We start from the raw sequence: 25188 nt of genomic DNA on the forward strand, positions 1-25188 counted from the left end.
GGCTCATACTTTCGCATTCTTCACATACTTGTTGAACGGATCCTGGGTTTTTTCTGGTTTGGATCACGTAGTAATGTGGGACCACACTGAAACAATCAATTAAACCTGGTCATGATAAATATTTTAGAGGATAACGCATGTTAGGTCTGGGTTAGGTCTAGGATTTGCCCTCGTCAGGCTCATACTTTCGCATATTTCTCATACTTCATGGCTAGATCCTGGGCTGCTTCTGGATTGTATCACGTATTAATGTGGTACCACGCTGAAACAGTCAATTAAACCTGGTTTCGATCAATATTTTAGAGGATAACGCAAGTTAGGTCTGGGATAGGTCTAGGATTCACCCTCAGCAGGCTCATACTTTCGCGTTTTTCACATACCTGTTGAACAGATCCTAGGTTTTTTCTGGTTTGGATCACGTAGTAGAGTGGTACCACACTGAAACAGTCCATTAAACCTGGTTTGGATCAATATTTTAGAGGATAACGCATGTTAGGTCTAGGTTAGGTCTGGGATTTTCACTCATCAGACACATACTTTCGCATTCTTCACATACTTGCTGAACGGATCCTGGGTTTTTTCTGGTTTGGATCACGTAGTAATGTGGGACCACACTGAAACAATCAATTAAACCTGGTCTTGATAAATATTTCAGAGGATAACGCATGTTAGGTCTGGGATAGGTCTGGGATTTGCCCTCATCAGACTCATACTTTCGCACACTTCACATACTCGTTGCACAGATCCTGGGTTATTTTCTGGTTTGGATCACATAGTAATGTGGTACCACACTGAATCAGTCGATTAAACCAGGTTTCGATCAATATTTTTGAGGATAACGCATGTTAGGTCTAGGATAGGTCGGGGGTTTTCACTCATCAGACTCATACTTTCGCATTCTTCACATACTTGTTGAACGGAACCTGGGTTTTTACTGGTTTGGATCACGTAGTAATGTGGTACCACACTGAAACATACAATTAAACCTGGTCTTGATAAATATTTTAGAGGATAACGCATGTTAGGTCTGGGTTAGGTCTAGGATTTGCCCTCATCAGGCTCATACTTTCGCATATTTCTCATACTTCATGGGTAGATCCTGGGCTGTTTCTGGATTGTATCACGTAGTAATGTGGTACCACGCTGAAACAGTCAATTAAACCTGGTTTCGTTCAATATTTTAGAGGATAACGCAAGTTAGGTCTGGGATAGGTCTGGGATTTGCCCTCATCAGGCTCATACTTTCGCGTTTTTCACATACTTGTTGAACAGATCCTGGGTTTTTTCCGGTTTGGGTCACGTAGTAGTGTGGTACCACACTGAAACAGTCCATTAAACCTGGTTTGGATCAATATTTTAGAGGATAACGCATGTTCGGTCTAGGTTAGGTCTGGGATTTGCCCTCATCAGACTCATACTTTCGCACACTTCACATACTCGTTGAACAGATCCTGCGTTATTTTCTGGTTTGGAACACATATTAATGTGGTACCACACTGAATCAGTCGATTAAACCAGTTTTCGATCTGTATTTTTGAGGATAGCGCATGTTAGGTCTAGGATAGGGCGGGGTTTTTCACTCATCATACTCATACTTTCGCATTCTTCACATACTTGTTGAACGGATCCTGGGTTTTTACTGGTTTGGATCACGTAGTAATGTGGTACCACACTGAAACATTCAATTAAACCTGGTCTTGATAAATATTTTAGAGGATAACGCATGTTAAGTCTGGGTTAGGTCTAGGATTTGCCCACATCAGGCTCATACTTTCGCATATTTCTCATACTTCATGGCTGGATCCTGGGATATTTCTGGATTGGATCACGTAGTAATGTGGTACCACACTGAAACAGTCCATTAAACCTGGTTTGTATCAATATTTTACAGGATAACGCATGTTAGGTCTAGGTGAGGGCTTGGAATTTTCACTCATCAGACTCATACATTCGCATTCTTCACATACTTGTTGAACGGATCCTGTGTTTTCTCTGGTTTGGATCACGTAGTAATATGGTACCACACTGAAACTGTCGATTAAACCTGGTTTCGATTAATATTTTTGAGGATATCGCATGCTAGGTCTGGGATAGGTCTGGGATTTGCCCTCATCAGGCTCATACTTTCGCAGTTTGAACATGTATCTTGACCTGATCGAGGGTTATTTCTGGTTTGGGTCACGTAGTAATGTGGTACCACACTGAAACAGTCGATTAAACCAGGTTTCGATCAATATTTTGGAGGATAACGCATGTTAGGTCTAGGTTAGGCCTGGGATTTTCACTCATCGGACTCATATTTTCGCATTCTTCACATACTTGTTGAACGGATCCTGGGTTTTTTCTGGTTTGGATCACGTAGTAATGTGGTACCACACTGAAACAGTCAATTAAACCTGGTTTCCATCAATATTTTAGAGAATAACGCATGTTAGGTCTAGGTTAGGTCTGGGATTTGCCCTCTTCAGGCTCATACTTTCGCGTTTTTCACATACTTGTGGAACAGATCCTGGGTTTTTACTGGTTTGGATCACGTAGTAATGTGGTACCACACTGAAACATTCAATTAAACCTGGTCTTGATAAATATTTTAGAGGATAACGCAAGTTAGGTCTGGGATAGGTCTGGGATTTGTCCTCATCAGGCTCATACTTTCGCGTTTTTCACATACTTGTTGAACAGATCCTGGGTTTTTTCCGGTTTGGATCACGTGGTAATGTAGTACCACACTGAAACAGTCCATTAAACATGGTTTGGATCAATATTTTAGAGGATAACGCATGTTAGGTCTAGGTTAGGTCTGGGATTTTCACTCATCAGACTCATACTTTCGCATTCTTCACATACTTGTTGAACGGATCCTGGGTTTTTTCTGGTTTGGATCACGTAGTAATGTTGGACCACGCTGAAACAATCAATGAAACCTGGTCTTGATAAATATTTTAGAGGATAACGCATGTTAGGTGTGGGATAGGTCTGGGATTTGCCCTCATCAGACTCATACTTTCGCACACTTCACATACTCGTTGAACAGATCCTGGGTTATTTTCTGGTTTGGATCACGTAGTAATGTGGGACCACACTGAAACAGTCAATTAAACCTGGTTTCGATCAATATTTTAGAGAATAATTCATGTTAGGTCTAGGTTAGGTCTGGGATTTGCTCTCATCAGGCTCATTCTTTCGCATATTTCTCATACTTGACGGCTAGATCCCGGGCTTTTTCTGGATTGCATCACGTAGTAATGAAGTACAACACTGAAACAGTCAATTAAACCTGGTTTCCATCAATATCTTAGAGGACAACGCAAGTTAGGTCTGGGATAGGTCTGGGATTTGCCCTCATCAGGCTCATACTTTCGCGTTTTTCACATACTTGTTGAACAGATCCTGGGTTTTTTCTGGTTTGGATCACGTAGTAGTGTGGTACCACACTGAAACAGTCGATTAAACCAGGTTTCGATCAATATTTTTGAGGATAACGCATGTTAGGTCTAGGTTAGGCCTGGGATTTTCACTCATCAGACTCATACTTTCGCATTCTTCACATACTTGTTGAACGGATCCTGGGTTTTTTCTGGTTTGGATCACGTAGTAATGTGGTACCACACTGAAACAGTCAATTAAACCTGGTCTTGATAAATATTTTAGAGGATAACGCAAGTTAGGTCTGGGATAGGTCTGGGATTTGCCCTCATCAGGCTCATACTTTCGCGTTTTTCACATACGTGTTGAACAGATCCTGGGTTTTTTCCGGTTTGGGTCACGTAGTAGTGTGGTACCACACTGAAACAGTCCATTAAACCTGGTTTGGATCAATATTTTAGAGGATAACGCATGTTAGGTCTAGGTTAGGTCTGGGATTTGCCCTCATCAGACTCATACTTTCGCACACTTCACATACTCGTTGAACAGATCCTGCGTTATTTTCTGGTTTGGAACACATATTAATGTGGTACCACACTGAATCTGTCGATTAAACCAGGTTTCGATCAATATTTTTGAGAATAGCGCATGTTAGGTCTAGGACAGGCCGGGGTTTTTCACTCATCATACTCATACTTTCGCATTCTTCACATACTTGTTGAACGGATCCTGGGTTTTTACTGGTTTGGATCACGTAGTAATGTGGTACCACACTGAAACATTCGATTAAACCTGGTCTTGATAAATATTTTAGAGGATAACGCATGTTAAGTCTGGGTTAGGTCTAGGATTTGCCCACATCAGGCTCATACTTTCGCATATTTCTCATACTTCATGGCTGGATCCTGGGCTATTTCTGGATTGGATCACGTAGTAATGTGGTACCACACTGAAACAGTCCATTAAACCTGGTTTGTATCAATATTTTACAGGATGACGCATGTTAGGTCTGGGATAGGTCTGGGATTTGCCCTCATCGGACTCATACTTTCGCGTTTTTCACATACTTGTTGAACAGATCCTGGGTTTTTTCTGGTTTGGATCACGTAGTAGTGTGGTACCACACTGAAACAGTCCACTAAACCTGGTATGGATCAATATTTTAGAGGATAACGCATGTTAGGTCTAGGTGAGGGCTTGGAATTTTCACTCATCAGACACATACATTCGCATTCTTCACATACTTGTTGAACGGATCCTGTGTTTTCTCTGGTTTGGATCACGTAGTAATATGGTACCACACTGAAACAGTCGATTAAACCTGGTTTCGATTAATATTTTTGAGGATATCGCATGTTAGGTCTGGGATAGGTCTGGGATTTGCCCTCATCAGGCTCATACTTTCGCAGTTTTAACATGCATCTTGACCTGATCGAGGGTTATTTCTGGTTTGGGTCACGTAGTAATGTGGTACCACACTGAAACAGTCGATTAAACCAGGTTTCGATCAATATTTTGGAGGATAACGCATGTTAGGTCTAGGTTAGGCCTGGGATTTTCACTCATCGGACACATATTTTCGCATTCTTCACATACTTGTTGAACGGATCCTGGGTTTTTTCTGGTTTGGATCACGTAGTAATGTGGTACCACACTGAAACAGTCAATTAAACCTGGTTTCCATCAATATTTTAGAGAATAACGCATGTTAGGTCTAGGTTAGGTCTGGGATTTGCCCTCATCAGGCTCATACTTTCGCGTTTTTCACATACTTGTGGAACAGATCCTGGGTTTTTACTGGTTTGGATCACGTAGTAATGTGGTACCACACTGAAACATTCAATTAAACCTGGTCTTGATAAATATTTTAGAGGATAACGCATGTTAGGTCTGGGTTAGGTCTAGGATTTGCCCTTGTCAGGCTCATACTTTCGCATATTTCTCATACTTCATGGCTGGATCCTGGGCTATTTCTGGATTGGATCGCGTAGTAATGTGGTACCACACTGAAACAGTCAATTAAACCAGGTCTTGATAAATATTTTAGAGGATAACGCAAGTTAGGTCTGGGATAAGTCTGGGATTTGCCCTCATCAGGCTCATACTTTCGCGTTTTTCACATACTTGTTGAACAGATCCTGGGTTTTTTCCGGTTTGGATCACGTAGTAATGTAGTACCACACTGAAACAGTCCATTAAACATGGTTTGGATCAATATTTTAGAGGATAACGCATGTTAGGTCTAGGTTAGGTCTGGGATTTTCACTCATCAGACTCATACTTTCGCATTCTTCACATACTTGTTGAACGGATCCTGGGTTTTTTCTGGTTTGGATCACGTAGTAATGTTGGACCACACTGAAACAATCAATTAAACCTGGTCTTGATAAATATTTTAGAGGATAACGCATGTTAGGTGTGGGATAGGTCTGGGATTTGCCCTCATCAGACTCATACTTTCGCACACTTCACATACTCGTTGAACAGACCCTGGGTTATTTTCTGGTTTGGATCACGTAGTAATGTGGGACCACACTGAATCAGTCGATTAAACCAGGTTTCGATCAATATTTTTGAGGATAACGCATGTTAGGTCTAGGATAGGTCGGGGGTTTTCACTCATCAGACTCATACATTCGCATTCTTCACATACTTGTTGAACGGATCCTGTGTTTTCTCTGGTTTGGATCACGTAGTAATATGGTACCACACTGAAACATTCAATTAAACCTGGTCATGATAAATATTTTAGAGGATAACGCATGTTAGGTCTGGGTTAGGTCTAGGATTTGCCCTTGTCAGGCTCATACTTTCGCATATTTCTCATACTTCATGGCTAGATCCTGGGCTATTTCTGGATTGGATCACGTAGTAATGTGGTACCACACTGAAACATTCAATTAAACCTGGTCTTGATAAATATTTTAGAGGATAACGCATGTTAGGTCTGGGTTAGGTCTAGGATTTGCCCTTGTCAGGCTCATACTTTCGCATATTTCTCATACTTCATGGCTAGATCCTGGGCTATTTCTGGATTGGATCACGTAGTAATGTGGTACCACACTGAAACATTCAATTAAACCTGGTCTTGATAAATATTTTAGAGGATAACGCATGTTAGGTCTGGGTTAGGTCTAGGATTTGCCCCCATCAGGCTCACACTTTCGCATATTTCTCATACTTCATGGCTGGATCCTGGGCTATTTCTGGATTGGATCGCGTAGTAATGTGGTACCACACTGAAACAGTCAATTAAACCTGGTCTTGATAAATATTTTAGAGGATAACGCAAGTTAGGTCTGGGATAGGTCTGGGATTTGCCCTCATCAGGCTCATACTTTCGCAGTTTTAACATGCATGTTGACCTGATCGAGGGTTTTTTCTGGTTTGGGTCACGTAGTAATGTGGTACCATACTGAAACAGTGGATTAAACCAGGTTTCGATCAATATTTTGGAGGATAACGCATGTTAGGTCTAGGTTAGGTCTGGGATTTTCACTCATCAGACTCATACTTTCGCATTCTTCACATACTTGTTGAACGGATCCTGGGTTTTTTCTGGTTTGGATCACGTAGTAATGTTGGACCACACTGAAACAATCAATTAAACCTGGTCTTGATAATTATTTTAGAGGATGACGCATGTTAGGTCTGGGATAGGTCTGGGATTTGCCCTCATCAGACTCATACTTTCGCACACTTCACATACTTGTTGAACAGATCCTGGGTTTTTTCTGGTTTGGATCACGTAGTAATGTTGGACCACACTGAAACAATCAATTGAACCTGGTCTTGATAAATATTTTAGAGGATAACGCATGTTAGGTCTGGGATAGGTCTGGGATTTGCCCTCATCAGACTCATACTTTCGCACACTTCACATACTCGTTGAACAGATCCTGGGTTATTTTCTGGTTTGGATCACATAGTAATGTGGTACCACACTGAAACAGTCGATTAAACCAGGTTTCGATCAATATTTTTGAGGATAACGCATGTTAGGTCTAGGTTAGGCCTGGGATTTTCACTCATCAGACTCATACATTCGCATTCTTCATATACTTGTTGAACGGATCCTGGGTTTTTTCTGGTTTGGATCACGTAGTAATGTGGGACCACATTGAAACAGTAAATTAAACCTGGTTTCGATCAATATTTTAGAGAATAATTCATGTTAGGTCTAGGTTAGGTCTGCGATTTGCTCTCATCAGGCTCATTCTTTCGCATATTTCTCATACTTGATGGCTAGATCCCGGGCTTTTTCTGGATTGCATCACGTAGTGATGAAGTACAACACTGAAACGGTCAATTAAACCTGGTTTCCATCAATATTTTAGAGGACAACGCATGTTAGGTCTAGGTTAGGCCTGGGATTTGCCCTCATCAGGGTCATACTTTCGCAGTTTTAATATATATGTTGACGTGATCGAGGGTTTTTTCTGCTTTGGATCACGTAGTAAAGTGGTACCACACTGAAACAGTCCATTAAAGCTGGTTTGGATCAATATTTTAGAGGATAACGCTTGTTAGGTCTGGGATAGGTCTGGGATTTGCCCTCACCAGGCTCATACTTTCGCGTTTTTCACATACGTGTTGAACAGATCCTGGGTTTTTTCTGGATTGGTTCACGTAGTAATGTGGTACCACACTGAAACAATCAATTAAACCTGGTCATGATAAATATTTTAGAGGATAACGCATGTTAGGTCTGGGTTAGGTCTAGGATTTGCGCTCGTCAGGCTCATACTTTCGCATATTTCTCATACTTCATGGCTAGATCCTGGGCTGCTTCTGGATTGTATCACGTATTAATGTGGTACCACGCTGAAACAGTCAATTAAACCTGGTTTCGATCATTATTTTAGAGGATAACGCAAGTTAGGTCTGGGATAGGTCTAGAATTCGCCCTCAGCAGGCTCATACTTTCGCGTTTTTCACATACTTGTTGAACAGATCCTAGGTTTTTTCTGGTTTGGATCACGTACTAGAGTGGTACCACACTGAAACAGTCCATTAAACCTGGTTTGGATCAATATTTTAGAGGATAACGCATGTTAGGTCTAGGTTAGGTCTGGGATTTTCACTCATCAGACACATACTTTCGCATTCTTCACATACTTGCTGAACGGATCCTGGGTTTTTTCTGGTTTGGATCACGTAGTAATGTGGGACCACACTGAAACATACAATTAAACCTGGTCTTGATAAATATTTTAGAGGATAACGCATGTTAGGTCTGGGTTAGGTCTAGGATTTGCCCTTATCAGGCTCATACTTTCGCATATTTCTCATACTTCATGGCTAGATCCTGGGCTGCTTCTGGATTGGATCACGTAGTAATGTGGTACCACACTGAAACAGTCAATTAAACCTGGTTTCGATCAATATTTTAGAGAATAATTCATGTTAGGTCTAGGTTAGGTCTGGGATTTGCTCTCATCAGGCTCATTCTTTCGCATATTTCTCATACTTGACGGCTAGATCCCGGGCTTTTTCTGGATTGCATCACGTAGTAATGAAGTACAACACTGAAACAGTCAATTAAACCTGGTTTCCATCAATATCTTAGAGGACAACGCAAGTTAGGTCTGGGATAGGTCTGGGATTTGCCCTCATCAGGCTCATACTTTCGCGTTTTTCACATACTTGTTGAACAGTTCCTGGGTTTTTTCCGGTTTGGATCACGTAGTAATGTAGTACCACACTGAAACAGTCCATTAAACCTGGTCTTGATAAATATTTTAGAGGATAACGCATGTTAGGTCTGGGTTAGGTCTAGGATTTGCCCTTGTCAGGCTCATACTTTCGCATATTTCTCATACTTCATGGCTAGATCCTGGGCTATTTCTGGATTGGATCACGTAGTAATGTGGTACCACACTGAAACATTCAATTAAACCTGGTCTTGATAAATATTTTAGAGGATAACGCATGTTAGGTCTGGGTTAGGTCTAGGATTTGCCCCCATCAGGCTCACACTTTCGCATATTTCTCATACTTCATGGCTGGATCCTGGGCTATTTCTGGATTGGATCGCGTAGTAATGTGGTACCACACTGAAACAGTCAATTAAACCTGGTCTTGATAAATATTTTAGAGGATTACGCAAGTTAGGTCTGGGATAGGTCTGGGATTTGCCCTCATCAGGCTCATACTTTCGCAGTTTTAACATGCATGTTGACCTGATCGAGGGTTTTTTCTGGTTTGGGTCACGTAGTAATGTGGTACCATACTGAAACAGTGGATTAAACCAGGTTTCGATCAATATTTTGGAGGATAACGCATGTTAGGTCTAGGTTAGGTCTGGGATTTTCACTCATCAGACTCATACTTTCGCATTCTTCACATACTTGTTGAACGGATCCTGGGTTTTTTCTGGTTTGGATCACGTAGTAAAGTTGGACCACACTGAAACAATCAATTAAACCTGGTCTTGATAATTATTTTAGAGGATGACGCATGTTAGGTCTGGGATAGGTCTGGGATTTGCCCTCATCAGACTCATACTTTCGCACACTTCACATACTCGTTGTACAGATCCTGGGTTATTTTCTGGTTTGGATCACGTAGTAATGTGGGACCACACTGAAACAGTCAATTAAACCTGGTTTCGATCAATATTTTAGAGAATAATTCATGTTAGGTCTAGGTTAGGTCTGGGATTTGCTCTCATCAGGCTCATTCTTTCGCATATTTCTCATACTTGACGGCTAGATCCCGGGCTTTTTCTGGATTGCATCACGTAGTAATGAAGTACAACACTGAAACAGTCAATTAAACCTGGTTTCCATCAATATCTTAGAGGGCAACGCAAGTTAGGTCTGGGATAGGTCTGGGATTTGCCCTCATCAGGCTCATACTTTCGCGTTTTTCACATACTTGTTGAACAGATCCTGGGTTTTTTCTGGTTTGGATCACGTAGTAGTGTGGTACCACACTGAAACCGTCGATTAAACCAGGTTTCGATCAATATTTTTGAGGATAACGCATGTTAGGTCTAGGTTAGGCCTGGGATTTTCACTCATCAGACTCATACTTTCGCATTCTTCATATACTTGTTGAACGGATCCTGGGTTTTTTCTGGTTTGGATCACGTAGTAATGTGGGACCACACTGAAACAGTCAATTAAACCTGGTTTCTATCAATATTTTAAAGAATAATTCATGTTAGGTCTCGCTTAGGTGTGGGATTTGCTCTCATCAGTCTCATTCTTTCGCATATTTCTCATACTTGATGGCTAGATCCTGGGCTTTTTCTGGATTGTATCACGTAGTAATGTGGTACCACGCTGAAACAGTCAATTAAACCTGGTCTTGATAAATATTTTAGAGGATAACGCATGTTAGGTCTGGGTTAGGTCTAGGATTTGCCCCCATCATGCTCACACTTTCGCATATTTCTCATACTTCATGGCTGGATCCTGGGCTATTTCTGGATTGGATCGCGTAGTAATGTGGTACCACACTGAAACAGTCAATTAAACCTGGTCTTGATAAATATTTTAAAGGATAACGCAAGTTAGGTCTGGGATAGGTCTGGGATTTGCCCTCATCAGGCTCATACTTTCGCGTTTTTCACATACTTGTTGAACAGATCCTGGGTTTTTTCCGGTTTGGATCACGTAGTAATGTAGTACCACACTGAAACAGTCCATTAAACATGGTTTGGATCAATATTTTAGAGGATAACGCATGTTAGGTCTAGGTTAGGTCTGGGATTTTCACTCATCAGACTCATACTTTCGCATTCTTCACATTCTTGTTGAACGGATCCTGGGTTTTTTCTGGTTTGGATCACGTAGTAGTGTTGGACCACACTGAAACAATCAATTAAACCTGGTCTTGATAAATATTTTAGAGGATGACGCATGTTAGGTCTGGGATAGGTCTGGGATTTGCCCTCATCAGACTCATACTTTCGCACACTTCACATACTCGTTGAACAGATCCTGGGTTATTTTCTGGTTTGGATCACGTAGTAATGTGGGACCACACTGAAACAGTCAATTAAACCTAGTTTCGATCAATATTTTAGAGAATAATTCATGTTTGGTCTAGGTTAGGTCTGGGATTTTCACTCATCAGACTCATACTTTCGCATTCTTCACATACTTGTTGAACGGATCCTGGGTTTTTTCTGGTTTGGATCACGTAGTAGTGTTGGACCACACTGAAACAATCAATTAAACCTGGTCTTGATAAATATTTTAGAGGATAACGCTTGTTAGGTCTGGGATAGGTCTGGGATTTGCCCTCACCAGGCTCATACTTTCGCGTTTTTCACATACTTGTTGAACAGATCCTGGGCTTTTTCTGGTTTGGATCACGTAGTAATGTTGGACCACACTGAAACAATCAATTGAACCTGGTCTTGATAAATATTTTAGAGGACAACGCATGTTAGGTCTGGGATAGGTCTGGGATTTGCCCTCATCAGACTCATACTTTCGCACACTTCACATACTCGTTGAACAGATCCTGGGTTATTTTCTGGTTTGGATCACATAGTAATGTGGTACCACACTGAAACAGTCGATTAAACCAGGTTTCGATCAATATTTTTGAGGATAACGCATGTTAGGTCTAGGTTAGGCCTGGGATTTTCACTCATCAGACTCATACATTCTCATTCTTCACATACTTGTTGAACGGATCCTGGGTTTTTTCTGGTTTGGATCACGTAGTAATGTGGGACCACATTGAAACAGTAAATTAAACCTGGTTTCGATCAATATTTTAGAGAATAATTCATGTTAGGTCTAGGTTAGGTCTGCGATTTGCTCTCATCAGGCTCATTCTTTCGCATATTTCTCATACTTGATGGCTAGATCCCGGGCTTTTTCTGGATTGCATCACGTAGTGATGAAGTACAACACTGAAACAGTCAATTAAACCTGGTTTCCATCAATATTTTAGAGGACAACGCATGTTAGGTCTAGGTTAGGCCTGGGATTTGCCCTCATCAGGGTCATGCTTTCGCAGTTTTAATATATATGTTGACGTGATCGAGGGTTTTTTCTGCTTTGGATCACGTAGTAAAGTGGTACCACACTGAAACAGTCCATTAAAGCTGGTTTGGATCAATATTTTAGAGGATAACGCTTGTTAGGTCTGGGATAGGTCTGGGATTTGCCCTCACCAGGCTCATACTTTCGCGTTTTTCACATACTTGTTGAACAGATCCTGGGTTTTTTCGGGTTTGGATCACGTAGTAATGTGGGACCACACTGAAGCAGTCAATTAAACCTGGTTTCGATCAATATTTTAGAGAATAATTCATGTTAGGTCTAGGCTAGTTCTGGGATTTGCTCTCATCAGGCTCATACTTTCGCAGTTTTAATATATATGTTGACGTGGTCGAGGGTTTTTTCTGCTTTGGATCACGTAGTAAAGTGGTACCACACTGAAACAGTCCATTAAAGCTGGTTTGGATCAATATTTTAGAGGATAACGCTTGTTAGGTCTGGGATAGGTCTGGGATTTGCCCTCACCAGGCTCATACTTTCGCGTTTTTCACATACGTGTTGAACAGATCCTGGGTTTTTTCTGGATTGGTTCACGTAGTAATGTGGTACCACACTGTAACATTCAATTAAACCTGGTCTTGATAAATATTTTAGAGGATAACGCATGTTAGGTTTGGGTTAGGTCTAGGATTTGCCCTCACCAGGCTCATACCTTCGCATATTTCTCTTACTTCATGGCTAGATCCTGTGCTGTTTCTGGATTGTATCACGTAGTAATGTGATACCACGCTGAAACAGTCAATTAAACCTGGTTTTGTTCAATATTTTAGAGGATAACGCAAGTTAGGTCTGGGATAGGTCTGGGATTTGCCCTCATCAGGCTCATATTTTCGCGTTTTTCACATACGTGTTGAACAGATCCTGGGTTTTTTTCCGGTGTGGGCCACGCAGTAGTGTTGTACCACACTGGAACATTCAATTAAACCTGGTCTTGATAAATATTTTAGAGGATAACGCATGTTAGGTTTGGGTTAGGTCTAGGATTTGCCCTCACCAGGCTCATACTTTCGCATTCTTCACATACTTGTTGAACGGATCCTGGGTTTTTTCTGGTTTGGATCACGTATTAATGTGGTACCACGCTGAAACAGTCAATTAAACCTGGTTTCGATCATTATTTTAGAGGATAACGCAAGTTAGGTCTGGGATAGGTCTAGAATTCGCCCTCAGCAGGCTCATACTTTCGCACACTTCACATACTCGTTGCACAGATCCTGGGTTATTTTCTGGTTTGGATCACATAGTAATGCGGTACCACACTGAATCAGTCGATTAAACCAGGTTTCGATCAATATTTTTGAGGATAACGCATGTTAGGTCTAGGATAGGTCGGGGGTTTTCACTCATCAGACTCATACTTTCGCATTCTTCACATGCTTGTTGAACGGAACCTGGGTTTTTACTGGTTTGGTTCACGTAGTAATGTGGTACCACACTGAAACATACAATTAAACCTGGTCTTGATAAATATTTTAGAGGATAACGCATGTTAGGTCTGGGTTAGGTCTAGGATTTGCCCTCATCAGGCTCATACTTTCGCATATTTCTCATACTTCATGGCTAGATCCTGGGCTGTTTCTGGATTGTATCACGTAGTAATGTGGTACCACGCTGAAACAGTCAATTAAACCTGGTTTCGTTCAATATTTTAGAGGATAACGCAAGTTAGGTCTGGGATAGGTCTGGGATTTGCCCTCATCAGGCTCATACTTTCGCGTTTTTCACGTACTTGTTGAACAGATCCTGGGTTTTTTCCGGTTTGGGTCACGTAGTAGTGTGGTACCACACTGAAACAGTCCATTAAACCTGGTTTGGATCAATATTTTAGAGGATAACGCATGTTAGGTCTAGGTTAGGTCTGGGATTTGCCCTCATCAGACTCATACTTTCGCACACTTCACATACTCGTTGAACAGATCCTGCGTTATTTTCTGGTTTGGAACACATATTAATGTGGTACCACACTGAATCAGTCGATTAAACCAGGTTTCGATCAATATTTGTGAGGATAGCGCATGTTAGGTCTAGGATAGGCCGGGGTTTTTCACTCATCATACTCATACTTTCGCATTCTTCACATACTTGTTGAACGGATCCTGGGTTTTTACTGGTTTGGATCACGTAGTAATGTGGCACCACACTGAAACATTCAATTAAACCTGGTCTTGATAAATATTTTAGAGGATAACGCATGTTAAGTCTGGGTTAGGTCTAGGATTTGCCCACATCAGGCTCATACTTTCGCATATTTCTCATACTTCATGGCTGGATCCTGGGTTATTTCTGGATTGGATCACGTAGTAATGTGGTACCACACTGAAACAGTCCATTAAACCTGGTTTGTATCAATATTTTACAGGATAACGCATGTTAGGTCTGGGATAGGTTTGGGATTTGCCCTCATCGGACTCATACTTTCGCGTTTTTCACATACTTGTTGAACAGACCCTGGGTTTTTTCTGGTTTGGATCACGTAGTAGTGTGGTACCACACTGAAACACCCCACTAAACCTGGTTCGGATCAATATTTTAGAGGATAACGCATGTTAGGTCTAGGTGAGGGCTTGGAATTTTCACTCATCAGATTCATACATTCGCATTCTTCACATACTTGTTGAACGGATCCTGTGTTTTCTCTGGTTTGGATCACGTAGTAATATGGTACCACACTGAAACAGTCGATTAAACCTGGTTTCGATTAATATTTTTGAGGATATCGCATGTTAGGTCTGGGATAGGTCTTGGATTTGCCCTCATCAGGCTCATACTTTCGCAGTTTTAACATGCATGTTGACCTGATCGAGGGTTTTTTCTGGTTTGGGTCACGTAGTAATGTGGTACCACACTGAAACAGTGGGTTAAACCAGGTTTCGATCAATATTTTGGAGGATAACGCATGTTAGGTCTAGGTTAGGCCTGGGATTTTCACTCATCGGACTCATATTTTCGCATTCTTCACATACTTGTTGAACGGATCCTGGGTTTTTTCTGGTTTGGATCACGTAGTAATGTGGTACCACACTGAAACAGTCAATTAATCCTGGTTTCGATCAATATTTTAGAGAATAACGCATGTTAGGTCTAGGTTAGGTCTGGAATTTGCCCTCATCAGGCTCATACTATCGCGTTTTTCACATACTTGTGGAACAGATCCTGGGTTTTTACTGGTTTGGATCACGTAGTAATGTGGTACCACACTCAAACATTCAATTAAACCTGGTCTCGATAAATATTTTAGAGGATAACGCATGTTAGGTCTGGGTTAGGTCTAGGATTTGCCCCCATCAGGCTCACACTTTCGCATATTTCTCATACTTCATGGCTGGATCCTGGGCTATTTCTGGATTGGATCGCGTAGTAATGTGGTACCACACTGAAACAGTCAATTAAACCTGGTCTTGATAAATATTTTAGAGGATAACGCAAGTTAGGTCTGGGATAGGTCTGGGATTTGCCCTCATCAGGCTCATACTTTCGCGTTTTTCACATACTCGTTGAACAGATCCTGGGTTTTTTCCGGTTTGGATCACGTAGTAATGTAGTACCACACTGAAACAGTCCATTAAACATGGTTTGGATCAATATTTTAGAGGATAACGCATGTTAGGTCTAGGTTAGGTCTGGGATTTTCACTCATCAGACTCATACTTTCGCATTCTTCATATACTTGTTGAACGGATCCTGGGTTTTTTCTGGTTTGGATCACGTAGTAATGTTGGACCACACTGAAACAATCAATTAAACCTGGTCTTGATAAATATTTTAGTGGATGACGCATGTTAGGTCTGGGATAGGTCTGGGATTTGCCCTCATCAGACTCATACTTTCGCACACTTCACATACTCGTTGAACAGATCCTGGGTTATTTTCTGGTTTGGATCACGTAGTAATGTGGGACCACACTGAAACAGTCAATTAAACCTAGTTTCGATCAATATTTTAGAGAATAATTCATGTTTGGTCTAGGTTAGGTCTGGGATTTTCACTCATCAGACTCATACTTTCGCATTCTTCACATACTTGTTGAACGGATCCTGGGTTTTTTCTGGTTTGGATCACGTAGTAGTGTTGGACCACACTGAAACAATCAATTAAACCTGGTCTTGATAAATATTTTAGAGGATAACGCTTGTTAGGTCTGGGATAGGTCTGGGATTTGCCCTCACCAGGCTCATACTTTCGCGTTTTTCACATACTTGTTGAACAGATCCTGGGCTTTTTCTGGTTTGGATCACGTAGTAATGTTGGACCACACTGAAACAATCAATTGAACCTGGTCTTGATAAATATTTTAGAGGACAACGCATGTTAGGTCTGGGATAGGTCTGGGATTTGCCCTCATCAGACTCATACTTTCGCACACTTCACATACTCGTTGAACAGATCCTGGGTTATTTTCTGGTTTGGATCACATAGTAATGTGGTACCACACTGAAACAGTCGATTAAACCAGGTTTCGATCAATATTTTTGAGGATAACGCATGTTAGGTCTAGGTTAGGCCTGGGATTTTCACTCATCGGACTCATACATTCGCATTCTTCACATACTTGTTGAACGGATCCTGGGTTTTTTCTGGTTTGGATCACGTAGTAATGTGGGACCACATTGAAACAGTAAATTAAACCTGGTTTCGATCAATATTTTAGAGAATAATTCATGTTAGGTCTAGGTTAGGTCTGCGATTTGCTCTCATCAGGCTCATTCTTTCGCATATTTCTCATACTTGATGGCTAGATCCCGGGCTTTTTCTGGATTGCATCACGTAGTGATGAAGTACAACACTGAAACAGTCAATTAAACCTGGTTTCCATCAATATTTTAGAGGACAACGCATGTTAGGTCTAGGTTAGGCCTGGGATTTGCCCTCATCAGGGTCATGCTTTCGCAGTTTTAATATATATGTTGACGTGATCGAGGGTTTTTTCTGCTTTGGATCACGTAGTAAAGTGGTACCACACTGAAACAGTCCATTAAAGCTGGTTTGGATCAATATTTTAGAGGATAACGCTTGTTAGGTCTGGGATAGGTCTGGGATTTGCCCTCACCAGGCTCATACTTTCGCGTTTTTCACATACTTGTTGAACAGATCCTGGGTTTTTTCGGGTTTGGATCACGTAGTAATGTGGGACCACACTGAAGCAGTCAATTAAACCTGGTTTCGATCAATATTTTAGAGAATAATTCATGTTAGGTCTAGGCTAGTTCTGGGATTTGCTCTCATCAGGCTCATACTTTCGCAGTTTTAATATATATGTTGACGTGATCGAGGGTTTTTTCTGCTTTGGATCACGTAGTAAAGTGGTACCACACTGAAACAGTCCATTAAAGCTGGTTCGGATCAATATTTTAGAGGATAACGCTTGTTAGGTCTGGGATAGGTCTGGGATTTGCCCTCACCAGGCTCATACTTTCGCCTTTTTCACATACGTGTTGAACATATCCTGGGTTTTTTCTGGATTGGTTCACGTAGTAATGTGGTACCACACTGTAACATTCAATTAAACCTGGTCTTGATAAATATTTTAGAGGATAACGCTTGTTAGGTTTGGGTTAGGTCTAGGATTTGCCCTCACCAGGCTCATACCTTCGCATATTTCTCTTACTTCATGGCTAGATCCTGTGCTGTTTCTGGATTGTATCACGTAGTAATATGATACCACGCTGAAACAGTCAATTAAACCTGAGGATTTTTGAGGATATCGCATGTTAGGTCTGGGATAGGTCTTGGATTTGCCCTCATCAGGCTCATACTTTCGCAGTTTTAACATGCATGTTGACCTGATCGAGGGTTTTTTCTGGTTTGGGTCACGTAGTAATGTGGTACCACACTGAAACAGTGGGTTAAACCAGGTTTCGATCAATATTTTGGAGGATAACGCATGTTAGGTCTAGGTTAGGCCTGGGATTTTCACTCATCGGACTCATATTTTCGCATTCTTCACATACTTGTTGAACGGATCCTGGGTTTTTTCTGGTTTGGATCACGTAGTAATGTGGTACCACACTGAAACAGTCAATTAATCCTGGTTTCGATCAATATTTTAGAGAATAACGCATGTTAGGTCTAGGTTAGGTCTGGGATTTGCCCTCATCAGGCTCATACTTTCGCGTTTTTCACATACTTGTGGAACAGATCCTGGGTTTTTACTGGTTTGGATCACGTAGTAATGTGGTACCACACTCAAACATTCAATTAAACCTGGTCTCGATAAATATTTTAGAGGATAACGCATGTTAGGTCTGGGTTAGGTCTAGGATTTGCCCTTGTCAGGCTCATACTTTCGCATGTTTCTCATACTTCATGGCTAGATCCTGGGCTATTTCTGGATTGAATCACGTAGTAATGTGGTACCACACTGAAACATTCAATTAAACCTGGTCTTGATAAATATTTTAGAGGATAACGCATGTTAGGTCTGGGTTAGGTCTAGGATTTGCCCCCATCAGGCTCACACTTTCGCATATTTCTCATACTTCATGGCTGGATCCTGGGCTATTTCTGGATTGGATCGCGTAGTAATGTGGTACCACACTGAAACAGTCAATTAAACCTGGTCTTGATAAATATTTTAGAGGATAACGCAAGTTAGGTCTGGGATAGGTCTGGCATTTGCCCTCATCAGGCTCATACTTTCGCGTTTTTCACATACTCGTTGAACAGATCCTGGGTTTTTTCCGGTTTGGATCACGTAGTAATGTAGTACCACACTGAAACAGTCCATTAAACATGGTTTGGATCAATATTTTAGAGGATAACGCATGTTAGGTCTAGGTTAGGTCTGGGATTTGCTCTCATCAGGCTCATTCTTTCGCATATTTCTCATACTTGACGGCTAGATCCCGGGCTTTTTCTGGATTGCATCACGTAGTAATGAAGTACAACACTGAAACAGTCAATTAAACCTGGTTTCCATCAATATCTTAGAGGACAACGCAAGTTAGGTCTGGGATAGGTCTGGGATTTGCCCTCATCAGGCTCATACTTTCGCGTTTTTCACATACTTGTTGAACAGATCCTGGGTTTTTTCTGGTTTGGATCACGTAGTAGTGTGGTACCACACTGAAACCGTCGATTAAACCAGGTTTCGATCAATATTTTTGAGGATAACGCATGTTAGGTCTAGCTTAGGCCTGGGATTTTCACTCATCAGACTCATACTTTCGCATTCTTCACATACTTGTTGAACGGATCCTGGGTTTTTTCTGGTTTGGATCACGTAGTAATGTGGGACCACACTGAAACAGTCAATTAAACCTGGTTTCTATCAATATTTTAAAGAATAATTCATGTTAGGTCTCGCTTAGGTGTGGGATTTGCTCTCATCAGGCTCATTCTTTCGCATATTTCTCATACTTGATGGCTAGATCCTGGGCTTTTTCTGGATTGTATCACGTAGTAATGTGGTACCACGCTGAAACAGTCAATTAAACCTGGTTTCGTTCAATATTTTAGAGGATAGCGCAAGTTAGGTCTGGGATAGGTCTGGGATTTGCCCTCATCAGGCTCATACTTTCGCGTTTTTCACATACGTGTTGAACAGATCCTGGGTTTTTTCCGGTGTGGGTCACGCAGTAGTGTGGTACCACACTGGAACATTCAATGAAACCTGGTCTTGATAAATATTTTAGAGGATATCGCATGTTAGGTTTGGGTTAGGTCTAGGATTTGCCCTCACCAGGCTCATACTTTCGCATTCTTCACATACTTGTTGAACGGATCCTGGGTTTTTTCTGGTTTGGATCACGTAGTAATGTGGGACCACACTGAAACAATCAATTAAACCTGGTCTTGATAAATATTTTAGAGGATAACGCAAGTTAGGTCTGGGATAGGTCTGGGATTTGCCCTCATCAGGCTCATACTTTCGCAGTTTTAACATGCATGTTGACCTGATCGAGGGTTTTTTCTGGTTTGGGTCACGTAGTAATGTGGTACCACACTGAAACAGTGGATTAAACCAGGTTTCGATCAATATTTTAGAGGATAACGCAAGTTAGGTCTGGGATAGGTCTGGGATTCGCCCTCAGCAGGCTCATACTTTCGCATTCTTCACATACTTGTTGAACGGATCCTAGGTTTTTTCTGGTTTGGATCACGTAGTAGAGTGGTACCACACTGAAACAGTCCATTAAACCTGGTTTGGATCAATATTTTAGAGGATAACGCATGTTAGGTCTAGGTTAGGTCTGGGATTTTCACTCATCAGACACATATTTTCGCATTCTTCACATACTTGCTGAACGGATCCTGGGTTTTTTCTGGTTTGGATCACGTAGTAATGTGGGACCACACTGAAACAGTCAATTAAACCTGGTCTTGATAAATATTTCAGAGGATAACGCATGTTAGGTCTGGGATAGGTCTGGGATTTGCCCTCATCAGACTCATACTTTCGCACACTTCACATACTCGTTGAACAGATCCTGGGTTATTTTCTGGTTTGGATCACATAGTAATGTGGTACCACACTGAATCAGTCGATTAAACCAGGTTTCGATCAATATTTTTGAGGATAACGCATGTTAGGTCTAGGATAGGTCGGGGGTTTTCACTCATCAGGCTCATACTTTCCCGTTTTTCACATACTTGTTGAACAGATCCTGGGTTTTTTCGGGTTGGGGTCACGTAGTAGTGTGGTACCACACTGAAACAGTCCATTAAACCTGGTTTGGATCAATATTTTAGAGGATAACGCATGTTAGGTCTAGGTTAGGTCTGGGATTTGCCCTCATCAGACTCATACTTTCGCACACTTCACAAACTCGTTGAACAGATCCTGCGTTATTTTCTGGTTTGGAACACATATTAATGTGGTACCACACTGAATCAGTCGATTAAACCAGGTTTCGATCAATATTTTTGAGGATAGCGCATGTTAGGTCTAGGATAGGCCGGGGTTTTTCACTCATCATACTCATACTTTCGCATTCTTCACATACTTGTTGAACGGATCCTGGGTTTTTACTGGTTTGGATCACGTAGTAATGTGGTACCACACTGAAACATTCAATTAAACCTGGTCTTGATAAATATTTTAGAGGATAACGCATGTTAAGTCTGGGTTAGGTCTAGGATTTGCTCACATCAGGCTCATACTTTCGCATATTTCTCATACTTCATGGCTGGATCCTGGGCTATTTCTGGATTGGATCACGTAGTAATGTGGTACCACACTGAAACAGTCCATTAAACCTGGTTTGTATCAATATTTTACAGGATAACGCATGTTAGGTCTGGGATAGGTCTGGGATTTGCCCTCATCGGACTCATACTTTCGCGTTTTTCACATACTTGTTGAACAGATCCTGGGTTTTTTCTGGTTTGGATCACGTAGTAGTGTGGTACCACACTGAAACAGTCCACTAATCCTGGTTTGGATCAATATTTTAGAGGATAACGCATGTTAGGTCTAGGTGAGGGCTTGGAATTTTCACTCATCAGACTCATACATTCGCATTCTTCACATACTTGTTGAACGGATCCTGGGTTTTTTCTGGTTTGGATCACGTAGTAATGTTGGACCACACTGAAACAATCAATTGAACCTGGTCTTGATAAATATTTTAGAGGATAACGCATGTTAGGTCTGGGATAGGTCTGGGATTTGCCCTCATCAGACTCATACTTTCGCACACTTCACATACTCGTTGAACAGATCCTGGGTTATTTTCTGGTTTGGATCACATAGTAATGTGGTACCACACTGAAACAGTCGATTAAACCAGGTTTCGATCAATATTTTTGAGGATAACGCATGTTAGGTCTAGGTTAGGCCTGGGATTTTCACTCATCAGACTCATACATTCGCATTCTTCACATACTTGTTGAACGGATCCTGGGTTTTTTCTGGTTTGGATCACGTAGTAATGTGGGACCACACTGAAACAATCAATTAAACCTGGTCTTGATAAATATTTCAGAGGATAACGCATGTTAGCTCTGGGATAGGTCTGGGATTTGCCCTCATCAGACTCATACTTTCGCACACTTCACATACTCGTTGCACAGATCCTAGGTTATTTTCTGGTTTGGATCACATAGTAATGTGGTACCACACTGAATCAGTCGATTAAACCAGGTTTCGATCAATATTTTTGAGGATAACGCATGTTAGGTCTAGGATAGGTCGGGGGTTTTCACTCATCAGGCTCATACTTTCGCGTTTTTCACATACTTGTTGAACAGATCCTGGGTTTTCTCCGGTTTGGGTCACGTAGTAGTGTGGTACCACACTGAAACAGTCCATTAAACCTGGTTTGGATCAATATTTTAGAGGATAACGCATGTTAGGTCTAGGTTAGGTCTGGGATTTGCCCTCATCAGACTCATACTTTCGCACACTTCACATACTCGTTGAACAGATCCTGCGTTATTTTCTGGTTTGGAACACATATTAATGTGGTACCACACTGAATCAGTCGATTAAACCAGGTTTCGATCAATATTTTTGAGGATAGCGCATGTTAGGTCTAGGATAGGCCGGGGTTTTTCACTCATCATACTCATACTTTCGCATTCTTCACATACTTGTTGAACGGATCCTGGGTTTTTACTGGTTTGGATCACGTAGTAATGTGGTACCACACTGAAACATTCAATTAAACCTGGTCTTGATAAATATTTTAGAGGATAACGCATGTTAAGTCTGGGTTAGGTCTAGGATTTGCTCACATCAGGCTCATACTTTCGCATATTTCTCATACTTCATGGCTGGATCCTGGGCTATTTCTGGATTGGATCACGTAGTAATGTGGTACCACACTGAAACAGTCCATTAAACCTGGTTTGTATCAATATTTTACAGGATAACGCATGTTAGGTCTGGGATAGGTCTGGGATTTGCCCTCATCAGGCTCATACTTTCGCACACTTCACAAACTCGTTGAACAGATCCTGCGTTATTTTCTGGTTTGGAACACATATTAATGTGGTACCACACTGAATCAGTCGATTAAACCTGGTTTGGATCAATATTTTAGAGGATAACGCATGTTAGGTCTAGGTGAGGGCTTGGAATTTTCACTCATCAGACTCATACATTCGCATTCTTCACATACTTGTTGAACGGATCCTGTGTTTTCTCTTGTTTGGATCACGTAGTAATATGGTACCACACTGAAACAGTCGATTAAGCCTGGTTTCGATTAATATTTTTGAGGATATCGCATGTTAGGTCTGGGATAGGTCTGGGATTTGCCCTCATCAGGCTCATACTTTCGCAGTTTTAACATGCATCTTGACCTGATCGAGGGTTTTTTCTGGTTTGGGTCACGTAGTAATTTGGTACCACACTGAAACACTCGATTAAACCAGGTTTCGATCAATATTTTGGAGGATAACGCAAGTTAGGTCTGGGATAGGTCTGGGTTTTGCCCTCATCAGGCTCATACTTTCGCGTTTTTCACATACTTGTTGAACAGATCCTGGGTTTTTTCCGGTTTGGATCACGTAGTAATGTAGTACCACACTGCAACAGTCCATTAAACATGGTTTGGATCAATATTTTAGAGGATAACGCATGTTAGGTCTAGGTTAGGTCTGGGATTTTCACTCATCAGACTCATACTTTCGCATTCTTCACATACTTGTTGAACGGATCCTGGGTTTTTTCTGGTTTGGATCACGTAGTAATGTGGGACCACACTGAAACAATCAATTAAACCTGGTCTTGATAAATATTTTAGAGGATAACGCATGTTAGGTCTGCGATAGGTCTGGGATTTGCCCTCATCAGACTCATACTTTCGCACACTTCACATACTCGTTGAACAGATCCTGGGTTATTTTCTGGTTTGGATCACGTAGTAATGTGGGACCACACTGAAACAGTCAATTAAACCTGGTTTCGATCAATATTTTAGAGAATAATTCATGTTAGGTCTAGGTTAGGTCTGGGATTTGCTCTCATCAGGCTCATTCTTTCGCATATTTCTCATACTTGACGGCTAGATCCCGGGCTTTTTCTGGATTGCATCACGTAGTAATGAAGTACAACACTGAAACAGTCAATTAAACCAGGTTTCCATCAATATCTTAGAGGACAACGCAAGTTAGGTCTGGGATAGGTCTGGAATTTGCCCCCATCAGGCTCATACTTTCGCGTTTTTCACATACTTGTTGAAAAGATCCTGGGTTTTTTCTGGTTTGGATCACGTAGTAGTGTGGTACCACACTGAAATAGTCGATTAAACCAGGTTTCGATCAATATTTTTGAGGATAACGCATGTCAGGTCTAGGTTAGGCCTGGGATTTTCACTCATCAGACTCATACTTTCGCATTCTTCACATACTTGTTGAACGGATCCTGGGTTTTTTCTGGTTTGGATCACGTAGTAATGTGGGACCACACTGAAACAGTCAATTAAACCTGGTTTCTATCAATATTTTAAAGAATAATTCATGTTAGGTCTCGGTTAGGTGTGGGATTTGCTCTCATCAGGCTCATTCTTTCGCATATTTCTCATACTTGATGGCTAGATCCTGGGCTTTTTCTGGATTGCATCACGTAGTAATAAAGTACAACACTGAAACAGTCAATTAAAACTGGTTTCCATCAATATCATAGAGGACAACGCAAGTTAGGTCTGGGATAGGTCTGGGATTTGCCCTCGTCAGGCTCATACTTTCGCGTTTTTCACATACTTGTTGAACAGATCCTGGGTTTTTTCCGGTTTGGATCACGTAGTAATGTGGTTCCACACTGAAACAGTCCATTAAACCTGGTTTCGATCAATATTTTAGAGAATAATTCATGTTAGGTCTAGGCTAGGTCTGCGATTTGCTCTCATCAGGC

This window comes from Colletes latitarsis, chromosome 3 (assembly GCF_051014445.1).
Source record: "Colletes latitarsis isolate SP2378_abdomen chromosome 3, iyColLati1, whole genome shotgun sequence".
NCBI classification, from domain to species: Eukaryota; Metazoa; Arthropoda; class Insecta; order Hymenoptera; family Colletidae; genus Colletes; species Colletes latitarsis.